This window comes from Terrapene carolina, unplaced genomic scaffold (genome assembly GCF_002925995.2).
Source record: "Terrapene carolina triunguis isolate 2854851 unplaced genomic scaffold, T_m_triunguis-2.0 Scaffold95, whole genome shotgun sequence".
NCBI classification, from domain to species: Eukaryota; Metazoa; Chordata; order Testudines; family Emydidae; genus Terrapene; species Terrapene triunguis.
This window is the reverse complement of record NW_020664446.1, coordinates 39525045-39540078: the sequence shown is the minus strand read 5'-3', so window position 1 is coordinate 39540078 and position 15034 is coordinate 39525045. Positions and strand designations below refer to the sequence as shown.

General features: G+C 42.3%; 1 protein-coding gene across 1 annotated transcript in view; it reads left to right on the top strand.

Annotated features, from left to right (window-relative positions):
- Window positions 1-15034, top strand: part of IPMK (inositol polyphosphate multikinase) — an 85730-nt gene that overhangs the window by 16795 nt on the left and 53901 nt on the right. The gene's annotated exons all lie outside the window — the stretch shown is intronic.

Sequence of the window (15034 nt, the reverse complement as noted above, 5' to 3'; positions counted from 1 at the left end):
CCCCCCCCCCCCCCCCTTCTAAATGCTGCAAGCCAGCTGATTGCTGCTGGCAGGAGGGAGGTGCGCCAAGTCCTCGCTCCTCCCCCTTCCCTCCTGCCCGGGGCAATCAGCTGGCGTGCGGCATTTAACTCTTTCTATGTTTTGGACTTTAAAGTTAAAGATTTTTCTAAACTAGTGAGGTCTCCAGAATATTTTCTGTTTTGGGATTGTGTGTGTTGATACAAAATTGACTGCAATAAACAACACACTGCAAGTGAAAACAATATTTACATATTAGTGTAACTTGATAATTGACATTATGAGACTATGTTAAACAAAATCACAACTCCTCTTGAGTTACAAGAGGCTCAGCAGGAGCCATCTAAACCTAAATGTAAATATTTCCCTCAAGTTTCACAATGGCTATGAAGGACGTAATCCAGGCTAAGTAGTAATTCCCCAGCAAGACTAGGAGGCTGAATCCAGGTGTCTTGAAGAATGATAAAATACCAAATGATAATCTCTGCTGGGCAAGTTCCTAGACCCTGATATGAGATGTTAAGCTAATCCAATTTATTGCCTTGAAAATCCCACCACCCAAACCCTCAATTCTTCCTTGAAAATCCAGGGGATGGAAACATTCAGATATCTGAGGAAAAACTTTGAAGTATTAATTTCCATCATGCAGGATTTGTTTGTCTGTCTATTTTCATAAACCCACATGAAAGAAGCTTGAGGACAAAACTAAGGACAAAAAGAGATCCTGAGTAGCATCACTTCTTTGTGATGCCACCATGGATGGAGTTGCTCTTTCAGGGCATTCCATGGCTACTAGTGTGGTTTTAATTAAGAACCCCAGGAAGAGGATTCACCTGCTTAACAAATCCTGATATTGACCAAGATTTGGGGGAGCAAGCTATTTGGGAGAAACCCTGGAAGAAGCACTAATTGAAAAGGAAAAGCATGTGTTACTAGTCTCCAGCTACTCAAGCTAAAAGTAGAGAGTGGATGGTGTTCTAGATAGAATACAGGTTTCAGAGTAGCAGCCGTGTTAGTCTGTATCCGCAAAAATAACAGGATACAGAATATAGAATACATTCTTTTGTTTGTGTGGGCAGAGTCACTATAAGAGAGAGCAAGAATAGAGCAAGAACAGACAATGGAGAGGGAGGAAGTAGGGGAGGCATGTCCAGATACAGTGACTTGAATGCCACCTTCATCTTAATTTGTCCATTAATATACCACCTGGTGTGTTCTGTTCCCTGTTTCTCCAAATCAAATCGTCTGGCTTTCCTGAAATCGAAGGACTTCATTTCTGTTGGCAGTTGTCTGAAAATGACCGATAATATAGCAGCTGTTCAGTGTTTTCCCCAGGAATTGAAATGGGGAAGGGGGTGTTCGAATTTACAGGGGGCGGGGTCATGGCTGATGAGGGGTGAGACCATCAGGTGGGCTGTATGGCACCATAGTAAAAACTGAAAAATGTTTCATGACCATTTTATTAGATTTAACTCATGTTTTAAAATCATCACAAATTAAAGTTGGCTACTCAAGCCTTCTATGAAGCACTACATCTACATCCTTCTTGGTTTCTTGTTATAATTTTGCACAACTCTGTTAATGAACTTCTTGAATGCAATGCGTTCATCTTTGATGGCTTCTTGTGTGTCCATTCCTTCAGTTGATATGCTCAATAGTTCATTCACATTATCAGGCAGAAGGTGACTTCTTTCAGAACACAAAATTCTATTCAATGATGGAAAAAGAACGCTCAACTGTAGCTGTTGTGACTTGGAGTAGCAAGAGTTGAATTCCTACTACTTTCATCCCAGGAAACATTGCACAAAGATCGGGTTGAGCCACTAGTGATGATAAAAAAAAAAAAAAGAAGTTGAAGTCAAATCTTCATTCATTCATCCTATGATATTCCACTCTGTGTTCAAATTCTCTATTCTATCCTGAGCACATGGCAGCCCCATTGCTGGTAGTGCCTCACTCCACTCACCTGTCAGTGTTTTATAGGACTGGGATCTGTAAAAGCTATGTAGAGGTTGAGTAGAATCTAGAAGTTGCTGTTGTAGATTTTTAAGAATCAAGTCTGTGTACTTTTTCAGTTGTCTTAAACACTTCTTGTCCTCTTCACTTATGAAGGCATTTATGTTGAATCTTTTAGTCAACTTCTGGACTGAAGTCTTTGCTTCTTCCAGTACTTTTTCAATGGATAGTTCTCTGATTGATTCAAATGTAGCTTCTATTGCTGGACAAAGATCTACTACTGTTGTAGCAGATGCCTGGATGGCATTGTTTAATGACCCAAGTGGTTTCAACAGTAGACTTACAAGAGAGAGAATGGCAATAGTCTTCTCTGAACGTAGTAGCAAAAGTAATCCACCAGCCTCGCTACTTAGATCCATCCCATCTTGGTAGATGCTTTCCAAAGCCAGTAATAATGGCTGGAGTAATTTTAAGACAACAGCCAAGGATTGCTTATGAGAGAGCCAGCGGGTTTTCCCAGGTTGGACTAATTTGAACTTCAGTCCCAGTATATCGTCTATATTTTCCAAGATATTCAGTCTTTTTGGACTCTTGCTGAAAAAAGAATATAATGAAGACATTAAATTTATAGCTTTTTTTAATGTCTTTTGAAGAGTCTGGAGATGGCCTCTGCAGTGTGTGTATAGGAGAGATTAGAGTTACACTTTTCTCCGAGAAAAGCTTGTACTCCACCATGTCTTCCAGAAAAGTTTGCAGCTCCATCAAACACACAAGCAGGCATCTGGGGTCCAATTGACAAGCATTTAACTCTTCTAAGATGTGGGTTGTCACAGATGCAGCTGATGTGTCTTCTATAACTTGAACATCTAGAAATGCATCTACTGGCCTGCCACTGACATCAAGATAACGTACATAATGACTTAATACTTGATGCCCATTTGCACTGGTACATTCATCAGCCATGTATGCAAATTTTTTGAATCTGGTGAGAGAGTTCTTCACTTTTTCAACTTTTGAGTCTTTCACTGTTGCATCACATGCTTCTTGCCAGTCAGTTGAGTTTCTTGCAGAAAGATAGTGAGCATTTGCCAGTCTAGTTCGGAAACAGTGTTCAACTTCAGGATGAACAAGTGAAAATGCACTTAATATTGGCCTCCAGTTTGTAGTGTGTGATATCTCTTGCTTAAATAGAAAGTATGATGCCACAGCCATGTTTGTTCGCATGAACTGTGTTGTGTCTCCAGCATTCTTAACAACCTCATTAAGTACTTCTAAAATTGGCTTTGAAAGTGGGCTTATAAGGTTTTCTGCATGTTGATGCACTCCAGAGGCATGATGTTTTGCAGCCTTTTCACATAGTTTGTCAACATTGGCTTTGCTGATCGGTCTGACAAACCAAGCTCCTCCACTTTTACCAATTATAGCATTGGAAAGCTTTCCTTCTTCATAAGCTTTTTTGCAAGAGGTGCACCAGTTGCCAGCTTTTGTAACTTCAGTAAATGGGAACACTTTGACAAACTTTGGGAACTGCCTTTAGGTTTTGGAGACACTGTTTCTTCAGTAGGTAGCTGTATTTGTGCTTTGGGATGGTTGGATGTAGATACACCACTTGAACTTTCAAATGACGTGTTCTTGATGTGTTCTTCACCTTGGTTTTTGAGGCCTTTGAGTGGAAAAATTGTTGCATTGTGTTTTGTCTCTTTCACTTTGACCTGCAACGTATAAAAGAGATTTGAATAAAGTAAATGTTTTGTTAGGATAATGCAGATTTAACATAAGGATAATGCAAATTACACCAAAACACATAACAGTTCTAGATTTCTAAAACAAATAATTTTTTTTTTTTAAATATTTAATTTAAATTGACTTTTGAAAAGTAAGCCATCATGGGATAAGATGGAAAGTTCTCTCATCGATCAGTAACTGGTTAAAAGATGGGGAAACAAAGGGTAGGAATAAATTACCAGTTTTCAGAATGGAGAGAGATAAATAGTGGTATCCCTGAGGGGTCGGTACTGGGACCATTACTGTTCAACATTTTTATTTTATTTTATTTTATAAATGGAGAGATCCCATCTCCTAGAACTGGAAGGGACCTTGAAAGGTCATCGAGTCCAGCCCCCTGCCTTCACTAGCAGGACCAAGTACTGATTTTGCCCCAGCTCCCTAATTGGCCCCCTCAAGGATTGAACTCACAACCCTGGGTTTAGCAGGCCAATGCTCAAACCAATGAGCTATCATTTATTCATAAATGATCTGGAAAAATGAGTAAACAGTGAGGTGGCAAAATTTGCAGATGATACAAAACTATTCAAGATAGTTAAGTCCAAAGCAGACTGCGAAGAGTTACAAAGGGATCTCACAAAACTGGGTGACTGGGGAACAAAATGGCAGATGAAATTCAATGTTGATAAATGCAAAGTAATGCACATTGGAAAACATAATCTCAACTATACATACAAAATGATGGGGTCTAAATTAGCTGTTAACGCTCAAGAAAGAGATGTTGGAGTCGTGGATGGTTCTCTGAAAATATCCACTCAATGTGCAGTGGTAGTCAAAAAAGCAAACAGAATGTTGAGAATCATTAAGAAAGGGATTGATAATAAGACAGAAGATATCATATTGTCTATATAAATCCATGGTACGTGCACACCTTGAATACTGTGTGCAGATCTGGTCACCCCATCCCAAAAAAGATATATTGGAATTGGAAAAGGTACATGGGCAACTAAAATTATTAGGGGTATGAAGCAAGAGGAGAGATTAAAATGACTGGGAATTTTCAGCTTAGAAAAGAGACTAAGAGGGGATATGATAGAGGTCTATAAAATCTTGACTGGTGTGAAGAAATTGAATAAGGAAATGTTATTTAATCCTTCACAAAACACAAGAACTAGCAGTCACCTAATGAAATTAATAGGCAACAGGTTTAAAAAGGGGAGAAAAAAAAAAAAAAGGAAGTACTTCTTCACACAACATAAAGTAAACCTGTGGAACTCTTTGCCAGGGGATGCTGTGAAGACCAAAACTATAACAGGATTAAAAAAAAAAAACTAGATAAATTCCTGGAGAATAGGTCCATTAGTGGCTATTAGCCAGGATAGAGAGGGATGCAACAGCATGCTCTGAGTGTCCCTAGCCTGTTTGCCAGAAGCTGGGAATGGGCAACGGGATGGATCACTTGATGATTACCTGTTCTGTTCATTCCCTCTGAAGCACCTGGCCTTGACCACTATTGGAAGACAGGATACTGGGCTATATAGACCATTGGTCTGACCCAGTATGGCCATTCTAATGTAAAAATTAATTATAATAATAAAAATGTTTAGTACAGAAACTCCCCGACATAATGACCTCTCAAGATAGCAATGATGTGAGTTAACCTTGGCAAATAATGCATTTTAAAAATCTTGGCCTACTAGGAAATGTATTTATATAAGTTTCCATTCCCAGTAACAAATCTAGCATTCAGGAGCAAAGTCACTAAAATATAGTCCAACAAACAAATGTTTATTTAACGTGCCCCTCACTTTTCCCTCTACCGCACCCCACTCCCCAATGTTGTCATTGGTCAGTGGAGACTCAGAGTTCAGAGGCTCTTTCACATGAGTTCACCTCCTAGGTGGGGGGCAAGAAGGGATCTTGCTCGTTCCTCCAGCTGCTCACTGTTTGTTCTGGCCACTGTTGTTCGTTGTCACGCAGTTCACTCCATCGCTCTGTTGCCAATGGCCCTGTGCCGTCACCTTCTGCTGCCACCTGCCACTGTGACCTTTACGAGTTGGTCTCTTGAGGTTCCACCCAGCTCTCAGTGATTTCAGCTGAGCTCTCAGTGGGGGAACCTCACTGCTAGTGCAGACTGGGCCATCTCTTCCACAGAAACACTGTCCCACAGCAGGTCTAAGCACTTAGAGCTGATTATCAGTGTTTCAGCTGTAGTGGTCACTTAACAAAACAAAAGACTCTCTATGGAGCCTAATCAGCTCTGTCTTTAAACAGCGGAGAGGGGCAGGTCAAATAGTACTTGTGACTCAGGCAGACCATCAAGCAAAACACCTGTCCCCACCCTCTCTCGATGCCCTTAATCAGCACAGGCTAAGTACAGTTCTTCTACCCTTTACTCATACAATAAGAATAACAACATTTCATTACCCCCCACATTCAAGTGATTTGTAACCCAACCCCAGCCAAAATCTATCACTTGGGCAACACAGCTCTATTTGCTGGATATCTAGGTAGATTAGGTGTGAATGTAAATACAATCTGGTCCTGAAGCCTTTTCCCCTAGCCCCTAGCTCATCACTAGCTGTCAGGGAGAGCTCATTTAGACTTTGCTTATAAATCATCATTTGAAATTATTAGGTTGGCCAACATCACCGAAATTAATGCACTGACATTGTCATAAAAAGCAAAAGCTGTATAAGGAAGCTAGTCTATGTTCATATTTTTCAAATCTATTCTACTTTTTCAGATACACGTACTTTATCATATACTGTATATTCTTTTAAAGTGTGGAAATTTAAAATGAAATTGAGACATTAATACAAACAATCACTAAATTGGCAACACTGCATGTAATTAGTTCACAAAACTGGGAGGGGGGATGTTGGGGAAATTCAGGGGGGGTGTAAGGAAATCCCTGCAACTGTTGTCTGTTTCAGTAGGACAGCAGAAGCTCCCTGCCCCTGGGTGGTAATGGCTAATCTCCATTGAGCAAAGAGCCAAGTGCCACTGATACAGAGTAATCACAAAATAGGAGTCTTACAGTAAACAGCAAGGCAGACTTGCTTAGTGGGACAATATTGGATCAATTAAAGTGGAACCTGCGCCAAACAACAAATTTAATAGCAATAATGGCCCGGAAGGGGAAACCACAGTTGAATCTCTTCAGAAGCAGACGATAAATCCAAAGAGCCAAGATAATTTTCAGGAATCAGTGAAAATGTAAGACCTCTTTAGTCATCTTTATTCAACTTCTGCCTAAATATGGATAACTAGGTTGAATTTTTTTCTTTGATTGTTTTCCTGGAAGACCTAAATTTGGCCAGCAAGAGAGACCTTTTCAGTCCAACAATCCTCTAGTTAACAAAGTAAAACTTGGCTTGCTTGATTATTTGTCTTCTATGAGATTATTTCATTGGGTAAATCATATTTTACTTTACTCTCTACAAGAACGTGTGTCAATCTACAAATAGTGATTATCTCTGTTACTAGGGAGGGGAAAAAATAAACTGTAACAGGAGACTGCAAGACAAGTACTGAAACTGTCCCCTATAAAAGGCAATTTACTAACAGATTATCAGTAATTTTAGTTAATGGCTTACTAGACATTGCTTAAATTGATAGCTTTAAAGAATGTGTATACCAATTTTAAAATAGTAGTGTTAACTTTGTCATGTGCTGTTAATATGTGGCTAGTATCTGCTGTAAAAACTGCAGAGAACCTCTTCCTCTTTCAAATAAATTATTTTCCCGCAGGCTCTTGTCCCCATTTTCAGACACATACTCTGGAGGCTGCATACAGAAGTGGCCCATATCTTACTGCATAGGGGTGCAGAACTATCCAGAAAGTGGTACCACTTCATTTCTAATGGCTCTACTTAGTTAAAAAGCTGAGGATTCTCTTGCTGTTCATTGTTTGCAACTCATTTCAGCAGACTTCCAAATCATGAGCGGGGAGAAGAGAAAACATGTCCTTAGTGGGGTTTTCCTTTTTGAGAATTTCTTACACTGCAGCAGATTGTGACAACTCACTTGCGCATTGCAGCCTACTGGAAACGTGTAGTTGGAGCCAGTGGGAAACTACAGAGAAATTGCAAGACAAGAGGGAGATTAGTTTTTTTGGGGTGTGTGATTATAACTCTAATATGGCAGCTTTTCTGTCTTTCCCACTTGTGATATTTTTTTCTTTTGTTTCTGGGAAAACTGCTTTCTCCTGCTGCCAGCTAATGTTAATCTTGTAGCTCAAATAGTAGCAGTCAGTACTGCAGGTTTATGCTTCAAACCCTGTTGAGTGATGATGTGGCTGGGAGGAAGCTATTTGTTTCTCATACTAGAAGTTGGCTTTTACATTTTTCTTTAAAATTAAAACTCATAAACTAAGACAGTGCTTACATGCAATCCCATTTAAAAACATTAGTTAGGCTGCAAAGTCAAGCACTTGTGCACTAGGAAATAAGATTTATAGTTTATCATGCAACCTTAGGGTTAGGTTGAATGTAGCCGCATTAGGTCGATTTTATAATGAATGTATCTACACAAGCAACCCTGTTCCGTCGACATAAAGGGCTCTTAAAATCGACTTCTGTACTCCTCCCCAGCGAGGGAGTAGCGCTAAAATCCACCTTCCTGGGTCGAATTTGGGGTAGTGCGGACGCAAATCGACTTTATTGGCCTCTGGGAGCTATCCCAGAGTGCTCCAATGTGACTGCTCTGGTCAGCACTTTCAACTCGGATGCACTAGCCAGGTACGCAGGAACTTTTGAATTTCATTTCCTGTTTGGTCAGTGTGGCAAGCTCATCAGCCCAGCTGACCATGCAGTCCCCCCAGAATTGCAAATGAGCTCCAGCATGGAGCGAACGGGAGACACTGGATCTGATTGCTGTATGGGGAGAAGAATCTGTGCAGGCAGAACTCTAATCAAAAAGAAGAAATGCTAATATATATGCCAAAATCGCACAGGGCATGATGGACAGAGGCTACAACAGGGGGACACAGCAGTGCTGCGTGAAAGTCAAGGAGCTCAGGCAAATCTACCAAAAGACAAAGGAGGCAAACGGTCGCTCCGGGTCAGAGCCCCAGACATGCCACTTCTGTGATCAGTTGCATGGCATTCTAGGGGGGGACCCTACCACTACCCAACCACTGTCTGTGGATACCTGCAAGGGGGGAGTCTCACGCAACACGGAGGAGGATTTTTGTGGATGAGGAGGAGGAGAATGAGCAGCAGGTAAGTGGTGAATCCGTTCTCCCCGGCAGCCAGGACCTTTTAATCACTCTGGAGCCAATACCCTCCCAAGGCAGGATCCCCGACCCTGAAGGCAGAGAAGGTCCCTCTGGTGAGTGCACGTTTGTAACTACAGTACAGGGTTTAAAAGAAATAGTGTTTGTTTGATTTGCCCTGAAGACTTGGGATGCATTCGCGGCCAGTACAGCTACTGGAAAAGTCTGTTAACGTGTCTGGGTTGGAGCGGGAATCCTCCAGGGACATCTCCATGAAGCTCTGCTGGAGGTACTCTGAAAGCCTTTGCACAACGTTTCTGGGGAAGGCTGCCTTATTTCGTCCTCCATGGTAGGACACTTTACCACGCCAAGCCAATAGCAAGTAGTCTGAAATCATGGCAGCGAATGGTCCTGGGTTTTGGTCGCATTCAAGCAACATTCGGTCTATATCTTTCTGTGTTAGCCTCAGGAGAGTAATATCATTCATGGTGACCTGGTTGAAATAGGGAATTTTTTGTAAGGGAACAGTAAAAGGACCCCGTTCATGCTGGGCTGTTTGCGCTTGGCTAAAAGGGATCATCCCTGAGAATAGCCACGCGGAGGGGTGGGGGGAGGTGTGTGCTGCACATCCATCCGAAAACCGCAGCCCCTCCTTTTAAATGGCAAACCCAACCAGCATTGCTTGATATGGGAAAGGAGGGCGCTGCAGTTTGAAAACATTCCCACATGTTATGAAGGTATTAGAAGCCAAACCCGCTTACCATGGCTGCCTGAAAACCGAATTCTGTTGCCCAACCGTGTGTGATGTGTCACCATACCGGCAGGCGCTCAATATAAAAGGCAAAATGCGACCTTGCACCTAAAGCACATGTGCTGTCTGCTGTGAATTGCTTGATTCACTGTGAAAGAGTCTCACGTTTCTGAGAACGAAAGGATCATCTTAAATTGTACTCTCCCTTTTTATCCCCCCGCAGGTGCAAATGTTTCTATGCTCCCCCTACAATCTCCATCCCTGAGGTTATCACAGATTAGAAGGCAAAAAAACCACACTCGCAATTACATGTTTTCCGAGCTCATGCAGTCCTCCCGCACTGTTAGGGCACAGCTGAATGTATGGAGGCATTCAGTGGCAGAGTCCAGGAAAGCATTAAGTGAACACGATGAGAAGAGGCAGGCAATGCTGAGGCTAATGGGGGAGCAAACGGACATGTTCGGGTGTCTGGTGGAGCTGCAGGAAAGCCAACAAGAGCACAGACCGCCTCTGCATCCACTGTACAACTGCCTGCCCTCCTCCCCAAGTTCCATATCCTCCTCATCCAGATGCCCAAGAACGGGGGGGGAGGCTCCAGGCACCCAGCCACTCCACTCCAGAGGATGGCCCAAGCAACAGAAGGCTGTCATTCAAACAGTTTTTTTGATTTGTAGTGTGGCTACAATAAGCAATGTGACCTTGTCCTTCCCTCCTCCCCCACCTCCACCCTACCCCACCTGGGCTACCTTATCAGTTATCTCCCTTTTTTTTAAATTAATAAAGAAAGAATGCATGGTTTCGAAACAATAGTGACTTTATTTCCTTTGCCAGCTGTGATCGAAGGGGGGAGGGTGGTTGGCTTACAGGGAATTAAAATCAACAAAGGAGGTGGGTTTGCATCAAGGAGAAACACACACAACTGTCACACCATAGCCTGGCCAGTCATGAAACTGGTTTTCAAAGTCTCTCTGATGCCTAGCGTGCCTACCTGTGCTCTTCTAATCGCCCTAGTGTCTGGCTGTTCAAAATTGGCAGCCAGGTGATTTGCCTCAACCTCCCACCCTGCCATAAACGTCTCCCCCTTACTCTCACAGATATTATGGAACACACAGTAAGCAGTAATAACAATGGGAATATTGGTTGTGCTGAGGTCTAACCTAGTCAGCAAACAGCGCCAGCGAGTTTTTAAACGTCCAAAGGCACATTCTACCACCATTCTGCACTTGCTCAGTCTATAGTTGAACTGCTCCTTACTACTGTCCAGGCTGCCTGTGTAAGGCTTCATGAGCCATGGGAGCAAGGGGTAGGCTGGGTCTCCAAGGATAACTATTGGCATTTCAACATCCCCAACGGTAATTTTCTGGTCTGGGAAATAAGTCCCTTCTTGCAGCTGCTCAAACAGCCTGGAGTTCCTAAAGATGCAAGCGTCATGCACCTTTCCCGGCTATCCCATGTTGATGTCAGTGAAACGTCTCTTGTGATCCACCAGTGCTTGCAGCACCATTGAGAAGTACCCTTTGCGGTTTATGTACTGGTTGGCAAGGTGGTCCAGTGCCAAGATAGGGATATGCATTCCGTCTATCTCCCCACCACAGTTAGGAAAACCCATTGCAGCAAAGCCATCCACTATGACATGCACATTTCCCAGAGTCACTATCCTTGATAGCAGAACGTCAGTGATTGCATTGGGTACTTGAGTCACAGCAGTGCCCACAGTAGATTTGCTCACGCCAAATTGATTCCTGACTGACCGGTAGCAGTCAGGCGTTGCAAGTTTCCACAGGGCTATCGCTACTCGCTTCTCAACTGTCAGGGCAGCTCTCATCTTGGTATTCCTGCACTTCAGGGCAGGGGAAAGCAACTCAGAGTTCCAGGAAAGTGGCCTTACACATGCGAAAGTTTTGCAGCCACTGGGAATCATCTCATACCTGCAACACTATGCGGTCCCACCAGTCTGTGCTTGTTTGCCAGGCCCAGAATCGGCGTTCCACTGTATCAACCAGCCCCACTGCCGCCATGATGTCCCAATTGCCATATCCCGTGCTTTCAGGAACATCTGTGTCCATGTCCTCATCACAATCGTCTTAGCCAGGTTCTGCACATACTGCAGTATAATGCACGAGGTGTTTACAATGCTCGCAACAGCAGCAGTGAGCTGAGTGGGCTCCATGCTTGTTGTACTATGGCGTCTGCATGGGTAACCCAGGAAAAAAGGCGCGAAATGATTGTTTGCAGTTGTTTTCACGGAGGGAGGAAGGGTACATGACGACATGTACCCAAAACCACCCGCGACGATGTTTTTGCCCCATCAGGCATTGGGAACTTAACCCAGAATTCCAATGGGCAGTGGAGACTGCGGGAACTGGGATAGCTTCCCACAGTGCACCGCTCCGTGAGTCAATGCTAGCCATGGTCGTGAGGACATACTCCACCGACTTGATGCGCTTAGTGGAGACCTACGCAATCAACTGTATAAAATTGATTTCTAAAAATCAACTGCTATAAAATTGACCTAATTTTGTTGTGTAGACATACCATTAAAGATGTAACTTGGTGTTTTTTTCCCCAGAGGACACTTGTTTCATTCACTATACAGGCTGGCTGCACAAGAAAGCAGAATTGACTGTTGCCCGGGCAACCCTAATATACCATTCTTTTCTTTAGAGTGCTTATATTTGAAATTAAATAACATTCATTTAATGTATTTTTTGTGTGTAATATATGTATATTAGTACAGGTGCAACAGATACATTTTTCACCTGAAGCCTGATCCTGAATTCCTTGTGCTCCCATCTGTTCTATGGAGCCATTGTGACTTTGAGTGTATGGGCAACATTGGATAAGGATCATGGACACTGGACCGGGGGGCCATGGCCCCGTCACTTTTACCGGCTGTAAGAACAAGTGATGGGGAAGGGAGGGAGTGGAGAGGAGCGAGGGGGGGCAGGGCTTTGGGGGAAGGGATGGTGTGGGGGCGGAGCTTCAGGGGAAGGGGTGGCACGGGGGCAGAGCCTCGGGAAGGATTGGCAGGGGGGCACAGTTCAGGTGCTGGGGGGGCCCTCCACACTTTTAGGGAGCTTCTGCCACTCCTGCTTGCAGTCCGAAGTGATCATCTTCCCTCTCTCTCCCCTACCTCTCCACCCTAGTAAAGCAGCAGCTTGCTTCAGAGGATTTTTTGCTTTGCTTCTTCCAATTATAATTAGGATTCCAGTGACTTGAGGCAGCTCAAAAGAATTCTGATGGTTCACCCGCCCCCTCAATTGCTAAAAGTCAGCCAGCCATTTGAAGGAGGTGTCTGGGTTGGAAGATTTCTGATAGAACTGTAACAACTAAAAGGCTCACCCTTTTTCAGGCTATGTAGGGCAAAGCATGATAAGGCAGCCTGTGTTCCATAAACTATTTTTTGCTGGTTACAGAAAATGAAGTAGATCAGGGAAGCAAAACATCTTTTGCTGCAGGTTGAATTACAGTATTTAATAAACCCAGTTAATCATTTTTACAGTCTTAGTTCAGATAACTATGCTTCCCTAAAAAAGAAATGAACAGGAGCTCTGTCACTCCATCACTGTACTAATGTACTTTTTCCCCTCAGCAATGTTATATAGAAGAAACAGTTTCAAATAATAGAATTCAAAGAATTTTCTTATCCCTTAGAATTTTATCTGGGGCATCTTGTGCCTTGCATAAGGGTTTTTTTTTTGTTTTTTTTTGTTTTTTTTGCGGGGTGTGTGTGTGTCTTTTCTGCTGCTATGTGGTTTGGAACCCTGAAGTATAATCTGTGCAGCATGTTTTTGTGACACATTGAGATTTACCTATTCATGATCATGAATGTGGTGCTGTAGCCCAAAATGGGATGGAGAGTGAGGTCAAAATGGGAGAACTGGCACAAACGAATAAGCTGCAGTAACTTGAAAATACAAAGTGGTGTTTTTTTGGACCTTTTTTGGCTGCAGAACTTAAAGGTGTCCATGTAGTTCCTCTAACAGAGGCTGTTCATCATCACTCATTAGTTTCTTCTGCACTCCACACAGTCATATGTGAACATCATTTCTTTCATATAGTCGTCCGCTGAAGTGGAAGATTCCTTCAAATCCCAAACCTAATGAAGAATAAAACACAAACCTCCAAAAGGAAAAACAATTACATTAGATGAAAAGGAAGATTAAATTGAATCTCCCTGTATTAAACATACCTTAAAAAGACATGTCAACTTAAAACAAATTTCTAACAGAAGTTGTTTTTTACTATAATTAAATAGTTAAAAGTAACTAAGATTATAAATGTAATTAGAATATTTATTCTGTGTTCAGATTGATTACTTTGCATTTGTATGCTGAGAGTTTCATTGTTTCTTCTGAATATTTTGTTTTCCTTTTTGTGTGGGTCTTTCACGCAGTAACAGGGGATAGAAAAAGACTTAAAAAGGAAATGTTACTTGCAACACCTTAAAAATTTAACATGGGGAAACAAGGGCATGTATTTCCTTAAACTATTTTTTGTAAATGACTATATTTCAAGTTGGCAATATCTGTATAAGGTCCCTTCTCTCTTACTCTATCCCAAAAGCAGTGGCTAGAAAACTAGCAGATCTCTGGCAACATCCATATCACCGAACATAAAATGTTTGTTAGAGCTTCTCTTAAAATAGAACACATATTAAAGAAAATGATCTATCAACCTCCACTCCAGGCAAAAGACTGAGTAAACTGATGATCTTTCAGGTCACAATGCAAAGTTAGAGGTTGGGGAAAGCCAACTTCATTTGCATATTTTCAGTAGAGGGTGTCTTGCAACCAGTTCTTCAACCTCATTGCTTTATGAGGTTTTGCACGGATAAACCTGAAGGCAGCATTTGCACCTACAGGTGGAAAAAGGAGTGTATTTTGTATCTATCATCTACTGAGGCAGTATGTAAAGCTACTACTTAAAGCTTTTCTAAGTAGGCTATAAACTGACATTAAAAAGTATTGTCTAAAATACTTGAAAACAAAATCTCATCCATACTCTAAAGAGTGTGTCATTTCAGCCTGTTGTTTTCAGAATTCAGTCATATGTCCAAGTTATCTTCTTGATCTGTGTATAACCAGAGCTGCTCTTAAGGGATATGAATGTGATTGGTTAAGTAAGCCCAAATTCAATTATAGCTTTCTATTTGATTCTTAACGCTCATGACCTTCTTTTCTTGCCTGGCTTGTTAGAGGTAGCCCTTTGCAGAATTTCAATTGTCTAGTCTTCATGTTCAATGCTGTGTTTAGAGAGAGACCATATTTTGCCAGTTTCAAAGGAGCCTCAAGTTGGGCCCCCCCCCCCCCCCCCCCTCTTTTTTTTTTTTTTTTTTGCATGCTCAAACATGCGTCCCAACACCT